Source organism: Lissotriton helveticus, chromosome 4_1 (assembly GCF_964261635.1).
Source record: "Lissotriton helveticus chromosome 4_1, aLisHel1.1, whole genome shotgun sequence".
NCBI classification, from domain to species: Eukaryota; Metazoa; Chordata; class Amphibia; order Caudata; family Salamandridae; genus Lissotriton; species Lissotriton helveticus.
Window position 1 is genome coordinate 196,582,809 of NC_136063.1, and position 14,763 is coordinate 196,597,571.

The following is a 14,763-nucleotide window of genomic DNA, read 5'->3' on the forward strand; positions in this document are numbered from 1 at the left end:
ATTGCTTATGCGCAGGAAGGGACACCTTCATGCACAAAAAAACGATAACTAATGGTATTTTGCTCTTTTTATGTGTGCTGGAGAATGCAGCATTCATAGAAAAAGCAAAAATGAGGAGAAATAAAAGTATTTCTCTTCGTTGCACCAATCTAATACCTGATTTAGTTAGTTAGTATTTACAGATCCTTGTCAATCTGGGGCAAGCAATTGGTGTTGTGGGGAACGCCCACAGCAACACCCATTGCACATCCCTTTCACGCAGAAAACTGTGTGAAGTGGTACCATATTTACAAAGCAGCATTAAGCCATACAAAGTGACCCCTTAGTTTTGAGGGCCTGTGGCCTTGTTTGTGAAAGAAGTACTTTAGGCTAGTGAGAGTTCGGATGCAGAGTGGCACAAACATGAAACTACAAAGGTGTTTTCAAATAATGAATAATAAAGTATATGTATCGGATTGACCTATTTTTAAATAAAAATATTTGTTCTCAACAGAAGTAGATATTTTAAGATGAATACCGTTGTTAGCCCAGCTTTACTTCACATTACCCTCCTCGCTTTTCAAACCCTAGATCTTACATCTAGATTCACTCGTTTTATGCCTTAATGTTTTGCTTTGTTAATTTTCTCAAAGTCACTATCAATCTAAATGTTTGTAACTTTTTACAGATAGGAGTTTGTCGGGTGCTGTAATATGGTAAGTGGCAGTAGTCAGAGCCTCCTAACTTAGTTGGGTGATCAAGTCCCTCGGGAGGCCGAGATTTCCGATATCTAGGAGAGCAAGACCACAGCCCCCAGACATCCTTGTGGCAGTCATGCTGCTGATGCTCACAGGCGCCCCAGGAGGCGCATTTAACCACCCGGGAGCCCGAGATTGCCGATACCGGGGGGAGCAGGACACAGTCCCCAGACATCCCTGCGGCAGTCACGCCGCCGATGCTCACAGACGCGCAAGGAGGCACATCTAACCACTGCAGTGGTCCTGCAGCACGGGATGTGCACGGCGTGCCTAGGCCAAGCCCGAGCATGAGTGAGCCCGTCCGTGCCCGTCAGTGCCAGGAAGAGGTGGGGCCACCAAGGGCTAACTGTTGTTGGATCTGGCGAATTTCTCCCCATGTAAGCTGCTACAGAGTACTCCTGAGTGTCCCTTGTTGGAAAAAGGTATTGAAATAGCTGTTGGCGCTGGCTTCTTTGACACTGTTTTGTTTTCTGTTTTCCATTACCACTCAGGGATACCTCTCCCACCCTCCCTGCCAGGTAGTCCCTCAAGTTCTGATAATAAATGTGGAGTCCCGACCACTTCTCCTGTACCGCAACCAGCAAAAAACCTGTCAGGCAAATCCCCCAGATGTTAAAAAATCCTACTAAAGGAGGGAGTAAATGTTCTGGAAGTAGGCCCATTGTGCTAGTGCCTGGTCGAGCCTCCCCCTTACCTTGTAGTGAGACAAGGGTTCCTCCCAATGTGTTGTATGCTTCACAAGTAGAATGTCACAACAGATTTGAGGTTCTTGCCAACGATTAGGCTGTGGTGCCAGGGGTAGATTGGATAACCACGAGGAAAATTGTAAACTTCCTGCAAGTGAGATACAGGCACTGAAAATATTATTTGAGTCCTTAGGAGATGAGGTTTTAGTACTGAGAATGGAGGTTGCTAGTATAGCAGAAAGGGTTGTTATATGGCTGTTAGGGTCATTCTCGACATTGCTAAATTAGCATGAGCTCTGCTGCCATGATGCTGCTTTTGCGCATGTTACTACATGACTTTATTTTGCAAAACTCTGCTTGTGCCTTTCACTTGAGAACTGTCTGCTTTATGCGTTCTTGGCTGTCCCTGGAGTTTAGTCTGAATACGATGTGCAAGGTCGAAAAACATGCCCCTTGTTATTCTGTTCTGGTTAGTCCCTATTACCTAGACAAAACATGCTACACACAGATGCACTGCTGGAGAGCTCGTGTTTCGATATTACGGGGTTGCATGTTGCTCACACACACTTGGAGGGACACCTTTCCTTGGAGAAGTGCTATGCTGTTCCTATAATGTAAAGCTGCCATCTAGGCTCTAAGGTATGGTGTCTGCTGACATAGCCCAGAGGTCTTCCTTTATATAATAAACCTCAACTTACCAAGGGGAGTCCTTATAGTCCTTTTTCCACTGTCTGTATATGATGACATCCCCCTTCATATTCTATGGTATTGTAACAATGCTAACTGTGCTAGGTTTATGCATTTTGCTGTTGGTAGTGGCTCGTATACTGCATTACAGAGCACGATAGTTAAAATAAACATTTGAACTATACAGTGACTCTGACAATTCTTATTGTGGACAAGTACGAGTGAGTGAGCAAAGGGTATGTCTTGCTAACGTGATTCCTGAGAGAGTCGGGAGTGTTGTGTTCTGTGTTGTCTAATCATTTGTAGCTTCGTGATTATATAGGAGATCGAATGAGACACTATAACTAGTCGGTTTGGGGATTTTGGGCACTAAGGTGGTAGGAAGGTACTGTAGTGTAGTTCTCATTTACCTAATAGGCTCTGCGCATTGGAATAATATACCCTATAGATTTGGCATAGGACTGCGGTCAGTATGCCCCTATCGAGTATATTAAACTTAATTACTTTGTGCCAGCTAACTCAGAGGCCACTAAAAACTCCTTGTAAACAAGAAGGGAGTAGTTTCTGGCAACCGCATAAACATGACAACTTTGTTTCTCTTTAGAATCGGAAAACACTCTAAGAATCTGGAAACAACAGATAACAGTTTCACTCAGCTAACCGTGCATGCTTAGTTTCTTCAGAGTTACGCGGAAAGAATAGGCAGGCGTTTCAATAAAAGGATTTATTGAACAGTCTTGTTTCTCATGTAAGAGATATGAGTTGTTACAATAATAAGACAGTATGCGAGATATATTATGTACAGCGTAAGCAGTAGAAAGATATAATACTGCGCTAGCATTATATTTTAGCTATGACACATATATTCCTATACAAAAATAACATAAGTTAAAAATGCGAGTACTCATAAGATGCTTCTCTAACTAGTTCTACCCCAGTGTACCTAACCTAAGTGTAGTACAAGGTAAGAAGTAGGTGATTTATTCTATTGTATGGTAGGCTATAGTATGGCATGCTATAGTCTGGTATGCCAAGTCTGGTATGCCAAGAGTCCCTCAAGGTTCTAGTCAGCTCCATACCTTGAGAATGAGAGAGGTGGGAATCTCTTTCTGGGTCTCGAACTCTAACATCCCGTGATATATTATGTACAGCGTAAGCAGTAGAAAGATATAATACTGCGCTAGCATTATATTTTAGCTATGACACATATATTCCTATACAAAAATAACATAAGCTAAAAATGCGAGTACTCATAAGATGCTTCTCTAACTAGTTCTACCCCAGTGTACCTAACCTAAGTGTAGTACAAGGTAAGAAGTAGGTGATGTATTCTATTGTATGGTAGGCTATAGTATGGCATGCTATAGTCTGGTATGCCAAGTCTGGTATGCCAAGAGTCCCTCAAGGTTCTAGTCAGCTCCATACCTTGAGAATGAGAGAGGTGGGAATCTCTTTCCAGGTCTCGAACTTTAACATCCCGTGAAGGGAGTCAGAACCCTGGAAGCTGGATTCTCTGCAAGCAGGGATGACAGCATCTCTTGTCAGTGCGTCAGGCTGGGACACAGGCTTCTCTAAAGTCAAGGTCTCCTCCCACTTGCTTGGGCAAGGGAAGGTATATGTATACCTGGTAGGTGCTCTGGAATGTTAGCATTGACGTAAAGTCGGGCAGAGAAAGACGTCAGGAATGAACCCTTAAGAAATGCCGGTTCATGCATAATAAATGAGTTCTTGGAGAAATTAATAATCCTGTGCTAGAGGAACACCCAAGAGCTTAAGGGTCTGGTTTCTAAGAACTTGTTGTGAAGTTGGGGGGGACGAATGTAGGTGACCATGCCTGTATTTGGATGGCATGGCTAATGCCTAAATAAGGTCTGGGATCTTATGCCTATATAAGGGTAATGCGAATTGTGCCTATACGGACACCTAAAGCGGAATACAACAGTGCAACTGCTATACACTGAGGTCTTGTTTTCCTGCACATAGTTCTGTGCATATGCAGAATCCCCGCAACAGGGTAAAATGCGAGAAGGTTGTTTCAACAGAGGCCCCCATAGCATTTCTGTCCACTGTCACAAAGGGAAGTGAAGATAGGTGTTTGGGGCATTCCAGGATAGGTGACAACCAGCACATAGAGTTGCCATCACTAGGGTCCATACCACCCCCTACTACCCTTCCTAGAGGTCACTGTTCTAGTGACCCGTATATTAAATTGTCAGTATATCTACAAGGTGTTGGCCAAGGTAGGGGAGGGGATAGGGTAACAGACAGAGGCGATGTTACATTAGATGAAGGGTGCTCTTCCAAGTCACACCATGGTTTTTTTGGGGAAAGGGGGTAGTGAGGGATGATGTCTACACTAGATCCACTGATCAGGGCAATCAAACAATGGTGTACCTTACAGAGGTTCCCAACCCCTCTAATGTTGGATACGAAGACCAGGAATCACTCAACAACAAGGTTATCCATTGGTTTAGGTCTACTCGACACTGCTACTCAATCATTAGACACCATTAGGCATGTAGAAAGATTGCCCCTTCCGGGGTTACCATGGGATATGATCTAAGTTTGTCTTTTTATATGGACATAGTTGTTGGATTATTGTCAATTGACTCATGCACTATTTCCATTGTGAACTCCTCTATTACCATCAGATATAGACCCCCAGTCAGGATAGATTTAGTGTTACCAGGCTCATCCCAGTAGGGTACCCCGCTTTCAGCATTTGTGATTTGAGAGGGCAAAGATGACTTCAGTCTGATGTCTCTAGACAAAAACCCAGGGTCTCATGGGCCATCCTTACACTTGCACCAGTCGGAAGTATCTTCCCATCAAGGGTTGCCCACAAGTTCTGAGGCTTATTGCGAGCCAATTATCGTGGGCTCAAGGAGGGGAATCCATGGATCGCTGTAGTTACCCCAGCCACACCAGAGTTTGTGATCGCTATCTAAGGTTCCTTCTCTGGAATGTAGCAGGGATTTCTAAGCTATTAGCCGACCCAGAATAGTGTACCTTCGTGGACACCCATGATGTCATTTTATTTGAAGAAAAATGCAGCCTGTGTACCCACCATAGAAGCCGGTAGTAAATGCCACTAGGAAAGAGATGGGTAGACCCCCAAGAGGTCTAGTAGTCTGGGTCAAAACTATACTAGGGTCCAAAGTCAAGCTGGTCTCGAAAAAAACTAACTTTTTGCACGGAACATCAGTTGCAAAGTGCAAAACTTCCATCTAACTCAATATTTATGAGCTATATTTGTCTGCAGCAGCAGCAAATCATGCTTGGTCACATAGGAACGCCTTTTGTAAAGCCTATCACTCAGTCAAGGCACTGCAATGTGTGCCTGCAAGGCTCTGCAGACTACCATGAATAAGATTGCCTTGCAATGGGTAAACGTTTTCTTAAAAAAAGGGGATGTTTAATAAAAAACAAAGAAGCTTCAGAATCACAAGATTCACAATTGTTAAATTCTCTTTTGCAAATTGGTAGCCACCTCAATTTGGGGGTCAGTAACTTTTCAATGGATTGCACAACTGGAATGATGGAGGCAAACCATTGAGATATTTCACATCAATTTTGGTATTTGGTATGAGTGGCTGCAACCAGTGCTGAATTTGTAAAAAAAGGAAAGTGTCATGGCTCTTGTTAGGAGGCCATTGCAGCTTGCACCAGATATTGCCCCTGCCATGCTCCCAATTATACCAACAACACAACTAAAAACCATCACAGTCCTTCAAGTGTGACAATTCAGACTATTCTAGGCAGCAGGTAATAGTCCTTTTTAATGTATATTGAATTGATAATTAACTGTTGTTGTGATCATCTCCAATTAGCCAGACAGTGCCACCTTGTGACAGACTATTACAAGCACCAGTGTTGACAATTAATCGCTGGTGCCGAGCACCGGAAACCACTGGCTTAAATTAAGTTCTGCCTGCAACACAGAATAGTCGCAATCCCTTTTTAGAAGTCAGTAACCCTTTACTGACATTTAAAATAGGATTTGTACATAGTAGAATGGGAGGAGGAGGACAAGTCATCATCTACAAAGAAAACATCCGCTACTCCATCTCCTCGCAAACTGAACTGACCTCCTGAGAGAGCTGCCTTTTAAGCTTCACATCTTCAGAAACACCAACCTTGAAGGATCCCTACTCTAATACCCTTCTAGCCCAAGAACTAATTTCGGAAACACGATCACAGACTTTAGTGACCAAGTCGAGATTCTTCATCCTCCTCGGTGACTTCAACTTCAACCTGGAAGACCACACCAACGAAAAACTGCTCCAAAAGCAGAACCAATGGCTTGGAAGTGGGGAGGTGTTTCTGTTCTTGTGCCAGGATGACCATTTAGGCAGTACCCAGTAACTTCATTAACTTCAATGGGGCCTGCCCTGCAACAGGCAAATGCTAGATGACACCTGGCCAGGCCCCTTCTTTGTTCCCCCAAACGGTTATGCTTCGATCACAGTGGATAGGAAGTTGTCCCAGAATTGGTCTCAAATGATCAGGGAGGAGGGGTTGTCCATTTCCCTGGCGACACCTCTGGAGTGGGCACATCGGCCCTGAACAAGGTGACAAGGGTTTCACCAACTTGGGTTTAGGCAGAGACGGTCATTGTGAGATTGTGTACAGTAGGTTACAAACAAAATGCCCGCAATAAGGGGTAGGGTAACCCTTGGGAACTTACCCTATTGTTTGTGGAGAAACCAGGAGTTACCCCACCCACAGGCTGGTGCAAGGTGTCGATGTAGCATCCCTGGTTCCTCCTTAGAACACTTTCTGGACCTAAGAAAGAACAGAAGTGGTCTAGAACTGTTGTCTGTGGTCTAAGAGCATCCCTGAAGGACTGGATCTGCTCCCTCTTGTACATGGATCAAACCCCTGGGAACCTTCAGCCCCATTGGTTCGGTAGGAGCCAGGAGTTTTCCCCACCCACAGACTGGTGCCATCCATCGATGTACCCTTATTATCAACTAAATGGAACAGGACTCTGTTATTTCTTGTCTGTTATCTTTTCTCTTTCACACAGAGCCCCTTCCATTATCTGAAATGAATAGCTGTGCAAGCTTTTGAATCATGTTTGTTAGATCCGAAGCAGACCAATTGTGAACCAGCTGCACCATTGTCACAAGCGGGCCACGGTGACCAGGGTAAGGGTGATTTAAACACCCACCGAATTTACAATTTGTATACCAAACATACGGCCTTTGGCTATTCCATGCTTTCTGATATAGTTTTATTCTTTCAACCTCCACAGAGCATTCTGCCAGTTCTCCCAAACGTTTTTTACAAAAATCTTTTCCACATATACCATAAACCGTTCAGCTTGTAAAGATTGAGTGGAAAGCCTGCAGTATCTCTCTCTAAAAGGTGATATTATATCTCCCCTGCTATCAAACAGCATTGTCCCACCTTTTTAAACCCTTTTGGCTACTTTGATAATCTTGTCTCTGCCTTTCCACTTAGGAGATTCTATATATGCTGAGTATTAAGAATTTACATCTGCACCTTTAGAAATTACCTCATTTCCAACAGTATAATATGACAAAGGTATAGTCACCAGACTTCATGCTAAACCTTTTCTAGCTACACCAGTTATTTTGGGTTTCACCTATTCACCGGAAATGAATATGTGCACTTCTTTTTTTATACTTATCGGTGTTACTCCAGATTCACTATTTTTCTACTATCTAATAGTTATATTATGTTATTGCTTATCACATCTTCAACTCCCTTGGTCTACTTTGAGTAAAACCATTGGTTATAACTTTTAGATATATCTTTTTCTCTTTGTTGTTAATCCCTTTAAGCTTACTTATGGGCAAAGAAACCGACTCACTTTTTGTTGCTGTATTCTATCATTACAGAATTAACTGAGACGGATCTCTGAGGAAAGCAAAGCCGAAACGCACATAGTGTATGTATATTAGACCGCCAGTTTAATGAAATGTTTATATTTGCCATGTGTTTAAGACATAAAAAAAATGTCAATATGTACTATGCTTAGATCAATTCAGTTTATATATTGTATTATTGAGAGTAATCACAACAACATTGACTGCATCACTTTGTCAGAATTGTTTATGTATATACAAAATTGTGTCTTTTTTGTAAATACTTGTCTATTGGTACAAAGAAATTTATTTTAAATATATACATAAAAATGCTTCTATAAAACATTTATGAATATTTTCTACCAAATAAATGATTGAACATCCAATCTTTGAATGTCACTGTTGATTCTATGTTCACATACTTCTTTCTATCTTTGGTTTCTCTGTCCATACTAGCTAATGCCCACCCCCTCTCTTTTCAAATTGCTATTTTCCCTCTAGATAGGCATTTCTATAATTTATACAGGGGGCTCCATTCTTTCCCAAACCCAAACACCAACAGCTTCACCAGGACTTTGATGGACTGAAAGCTTAACACTGTCAAACACTACACCAGCACAGAGACTTGGCCTAAACCCATTGTATTTTTGCACCCCTGCCATCCCAGTTTAGACCCAGCCATATGCAAATCAGTCTTGACCCTGCTCCTCAAACTGGCAGGCCTGGTCCTGCTTGGACTGGAATCAATAATCCTTGGAACGGTTTTGGGGTATCACACCTCATCAGCCAGGCTCGCTTGCCTCCAGTTGCATGGTGAGCATGGTATCCACATCTGGATATACCCTTCCCACTTAGGGTGACAAATGCAAAAAGAACAATTGATGGACGGAATGCTGAACAATATCAAACATTCACCCCCAGTACAGAGATCGGAACCTAAAACCAATTTTCGGTTGCACACCATGCCATTCCAATTAAGACCCAACCATATGCAAATCAGTCTTGACCCTGCTCCCTATAGGAAAAGTCCAGCCCAAATTGCCAGGTCAGGTCCTCCCTGGACCAGAAGCAAGTATCCTAGGACTGGTTTTGGGGTATTACCCCTCATCAATCAGGCTAGCTTGGCTCCAGTGGTATGCTGAGCACAGGACCCACGTCTGGACATAACTTCCCAACTTGGGGCAACAAATGAAAAAAGAACAATCGATGGACGTAATGCTGAACAATGTCAAACCTTCACCCTCAGTACAGAGATCTGGGCCGAAATCCATAATTTTGTTCTGTACACCATGCCATTCCAGTTTAGACCCAGCCAATGCAAATCAGTCTTGACCCTATTGGCCCGCTGAAGATTTGGGACTTCCAATTTTATCTGAAGTGTGAAGGTAAAACTTCTGATTGGGTGAAGCCTTGTTTCTGTATCTGATCTGCCCCATGGCGGGTCTAGGCCTCACTTACCTGAACAGCCAAATTAGATTCTATGCTCCGAACAGAAACCTTCGATCTGTCAGCCTCTTGCTCATCCACGTTCCAAGCATCTGAAGAGCTAAAGCCGGCTGTCACACCTTCTCGGTCCTTGCCACCAAAGCCTGGAATGACCACCCCTTGGACATCAAAGCAGTCAGTCCATAAATTTCAGAGAAAACTGAAAATCTAGCTCTTCCAATAGGCCCCAGCCAGGGCTGCACCTCCCTTCTATAGGTGCCAGGATACCCTCCCTGGTGAAATGCATGCCTTGCAAATAATCAGAATAGAACAACATAGCAAAAGCATTTTTACATTTGCCAACTAAGATTTTGAGTGTTTGCAGCCAAGAATATAATTTGTTGATCTGGCCTTTAAAGTTTTGTCTCTTGATAAACGGTCTGAAAGGCCGATTTCAATTGGGTGCTGGGCTACGGTCTCTGTCCACTATCAAGCCACAGAGCAGAAGTGATATCCAATGCACATTTCCCTTTAAAGATGATTCTCTCACTCAAACTGCTTAAACAGTGGTATTCTTCTAAATTATTGCAAATGCAATGCAAATCTCTAACAGACCTGAAAAGTTGGGGTAAAGCGTGAGGTGTGGACTTCTTTTTGCCACGCTTCAGAAAACACACAATAAGCTTTCATAGTGAGTCCCCGAAAGACCCTGGTTAGTACAGGGGAAACAGAGTGCTCAACTATTCCTGAGAACTATAGCAACAGCATCTTAGCAGGCCTACGTGCTCTATTTAACTGTTATTTAAAACAATTACATTTTGATCACAGCTTGACCAGCTGCGCAAACACCACCAGATGTGCGCCTTGAATTAATCTACAGAAATGTTTTCTAAATATCAGTTGGTTAATATTCCCCTCAAGGACTTTAGCTGTTCTGCATATAGATTCAATGCAAAGAAGTTCATAAATGTACATATCTGTACTGGAAACACATGCATTATAGTTTGTTCTTTTTATGATACCAAGGCATTTGTTGAATATGTAATTGTTGGATTCTAATTTATATGCAACCCAGAAGCCTATTGCAATATAATATTACAAAATCCTAGTAAATCATCCATGTGACAGTTTTAACCTTTTGGGAGAGCAGGCCATATTGTTTTTGCCTTAAAAGTGGACGTTATGTAACTGAGATGTCTAAACACTAAAATGATTAATATTTTGATAATAAAGGAATTACATGACAGATAACTGAGTCCAATATGTATGTTCACTGAAAAAAACAAAGGTTACAGAAATGTTATGGTTATGATCAGATTTAAATTGTACAAAACTTTTGAAATTCGCAGTTCTAGTTATCTGAGCTAATTATACGTTATTCCACGTAAAGCTCTGCTCATGCCCTCACATATTACAACACTCATGACATGGTCAGTGACATCCCTGATGACATCATCCAGAAGGGTGTAAGTGTTTCGAAAATGTTTCTAAGAATTAAAGATATAAATATTAAGCTACTGCATAACTTAAATTACTATTTTTTCTGTACTATAATGAGTGAAAATATTTCTAACGTATGTTGCCTGACTGGGTGTGTGAGTGCCTGAATTTGTGTGTGGATGGCTGTCTGAGTGCCTGTACGGTTGTGCAAGTGACTATATGGGTGAATACGTGGGTGAATAAGTGGGTGAGGGAGTGGCTGTGTGAGTGACTTTATGGGTTTGTGAGTACATGTGTGAGTAGATGTATCAGTGATAGAGTAGCTGTGTGAGGGGCTCTATAGATGGGTGAGTCTGTGTGTAAGTGGCTGTGTAGGTGAGTGGATGTCTGTGTGAGCGGTTATATGGGTGAGTGAGTTGGTGCATAAGTGTTGTATGGTTGTGTGAATGGGTGTGTAAGTGGTTGTGCAGGTGTGTCTGTAGGTGCATGAGTAGTTGTATGAGTGAGTGAATGGATGGCTGTGTTGAGAGGCTGTATGGATGAGTGACTGGCTTTCAGAGTGGCTGTATGGTTTAATAGGTTAGTGTGTGAGTAGCTGTAGTGGTGAGTTTTTGGCTGTGTGAGTTGTGTGGATGAGCGAGTGGTTGTGTGAGTAGCTGTGTGAGTGATTGACTGAGTGAGTGCCTGCATGGGTGAGTGAGTGGGTGTGTGAGTGGCTCTGTGGATGTATTAGTGATTGTATGGGTCTATGAATGGGTATGTGAGTGGTTGTATGGGTATGTGAATGGGTGTATGAGAGGTAATATGGGTAGGTGAATGGGTGTGTAAGTGGTTCTGTGGATTGTATAATCAGTGATGTCACTGGCCATGAGCAATGTCATATGTGAGGTCATAAGCAGCACACTGTGGTCCGTAAGTTATAGTTAGCTCATGTAACTGCAACTGTTGTATTTTAATGGTTTTGTGAAATTGTAGCCTAATTATAACGTTCCTGCAACCTTTGTTTTTTTAAGTGAATCTCTAAGGTTTTTAAAAAATTCTATTTCCCAACTGTAACGTCTTTGTAACCTTTTTTTCCCAGTGAATGTCTATGTTTATCAAATTCCATTTCTAAAGTGTTATAGTAGACAATCTGTTTTTTTAAAAAAAACATAAAAATCATATATGTACTTAATGTAAAATGTATAAAGTTTTTATTTATGTATTTAAACTAATTTAAAAAAAATAGTTTTTGGGGTAGTGCAGTACTTCGATGGCCTGAAAACATAAACAGGACTACTGCTCTATGGTTTTCAATCCCGATCACGTGTTCAGAATAAATCTACTAATCTGAATCCGCAGGTTCGCTGAAAATTTTAGAAATTATTTCAAATATGTACACCTCTACATTTTCATTAATGACATCAGTGAGCACATATTTACAAGTATATATAAACCACTTTTTAACTGCTTTTCAACAAATTTACCAGTTGTATGAGTTTTGCAAATCTGCGAATCTAAGTGCCAGATTAGCAAATTTGCTCGAAACCACACCCAAGCCATGTCTTTTGTTTGGAGAAATGAGGACCCCACCCATGTACATGGAAAACTATACCCATAAAACAGTTAGTTCTCCAGTGAAGTCTCAAGAAGGAGGCTTGAGAACCAGTGGTACTTTGCTTTTGCAGAATGGCTGAAGCTACATTTTCTGTGCAAGATGAACATCCACAACCTGATGAGGAGGAAGATACACAACCTCAAATAAAAGAAAGTGATGTCTGGAACCACTTTATAATACCTTCAGGGTGAAAGAAGGTATCCGCAAAATATGTGCGATGCAATATTTGCAGCAAGCAGTTATCTAGAAACACTGCAAAGAAGTATTCACATGTAGAAGCACTTAAAAACAATTCATGAAAGGGTCTACAACCAGAGGATGCATGAGAAAACAGGTGCAGCAGGATGTTCCACTTTTACAGCACCCTTAGGAGAACCATCATCAGCTGCAGTAATTACAATACTAGCTGCCTGCAAAGAATTGAGTGAGGTGGTTACTCATTGACTGAAGTGCCACATGCTTATTGCTGTAACAATACCCTCTGTGGCTGCAGACTTGAATACAGAGAAGTTATTATTTTTTATTTTTTTGTGCTTCGAGTGGCAATGTAATATTATTTGAAGACTAAAGCGAGTTACTTCTTTGCATTTTCCCATCCTTACCCTTTTACTAACCTGTTCAGTATTTCTTCTCGGAAAAAAGCGGTTCTTTTTAGAACCATCATCTACTCAAACAAAGAGTTAACTCTGTGCTTTTATGTGACAGCGACTGTATCTGTGTGAGAGTAGGTGTGTCATTGTGTGTATCAGTGTATGCTTGGGTGTATTATTGGATGCATTAGTGTTTGGCTGGGTATGTTAGTGCCTACTTCCTCACCCATGTTTTGGTGTATGCCTGGGTGTGTCAGTGTCTGTATTGGTATATGGCTGGGTGTGTCAGTGTATGCATCAATGTATGCCTAAGTGTGCTATTGGATGTATTAGTGTTAGGCTGGGTGTGTCGATGTCTGCAGTGCTGTATGCCTGGGTGTGTCAGGCTCTGCATCGGTTCATACCGAGGTGTGTCAGTGTGTGCATCAGTGTGGCCTGGGTATGGTATTGGATGCATTAGTGTTTAGCTGGATGTGTCAGTGTCTGCATTGTTGTATGCCTGGGTGTGTCAGTGTATGTATTCATATGTCCCTGGGTATGTCCGTGTATGTGCCAGTGTGTGCCTGGGTGTGTTATTGAATCTATTGGAGCTTAATTTGGGGTGTCAATGTGTGCGTTGCGGTATCTCAATGTCTGCTTTGGTGTATGCCTGGGTGTGTCAGTGTGTGCATCACTGTATGCCTGGGTGTGTCAGTGTATCCATCAGTGTATGCCTGGGTGTGGTATTGGATGCATTAGTGTTTGGCTGGGTGTGTCAGTGTCTGCTTTGGTGTATGCCTGGGTGTACCAGTGTCTGCATTGGTGTATCTTGGGGTGAGTCAGTCCATGCATCAGTGTATGCCCGGGTGTGTCAGTGTCTGCTTGGGTGTGTTGTTGGATGCACTGGATGTGTCACTGTCTACATTGATGTATGCCCAGGTGTGTTAGTGAATGCATTAATATGTCCCTGGGTGCATAAATGTATGCATCAGTGTGTGCATCTGTGTTTTATTGGATGCATTAGTTTGGTTGATGTGCCAGTGTCTGCATTGCTGTATGCCTGCGCATGTCAATGTCTGCTTTGGTGTATGCCTGGGTGTGTCAGTGTCTACATTGGTGTGGTATTGGATGCATTAATGTTTGACTGGAAGTGTCACTGTCTACATTGATGTATGCCTTGGTGTCTCAGTGAATGCATTAAGTTGTCCCTTGGCACATCAGTGTGTGCATCAGTGTTTTATTTGATGCATTAATTTGGGTAAGTGTGTCAGTGTCTGCATTACTGTATGCCTGTGTATGTCAATGTCTGCTTTAGTGTATGCCTGGGTGTGTCAGTATATGCATCAGTGTATAATTACGTGTGTCAGTGTCTTCATGGGTGTATGCGTGGATGTGTCAGTGTATGTGTCAGTGTGTGCCTAAGTGTGCCTAAGTGTGTTACTGGATGAATTAGTCTGTGTCAGTGTCTGCATTGCTGTATGTCTGTGTCAGTCAATGCATGGGTGTATGCCTGGGTGTGCCAGTGTGTGCATGGGTGTCATCGTATGCATTATTGTTTAGCTGGGTGTGTTAGCGTCTGTACTAATTTGTGGTTGGGTGTGTCACTGGCTGTATCAGGATGTGTATAGGTATTTGAGAGGCTATATCAGTTTTTTGACTGAATGACTAAGTGGCTGTATCAATATGTAACTGGGTGTGTCATTGCCTGTATAGGTATGTGCCTGGATGTGTGAGTTTCTGTATCAGAGTGTGTATCAGAGTGTGGCTGGGTGCATCAGTAGTTGTATA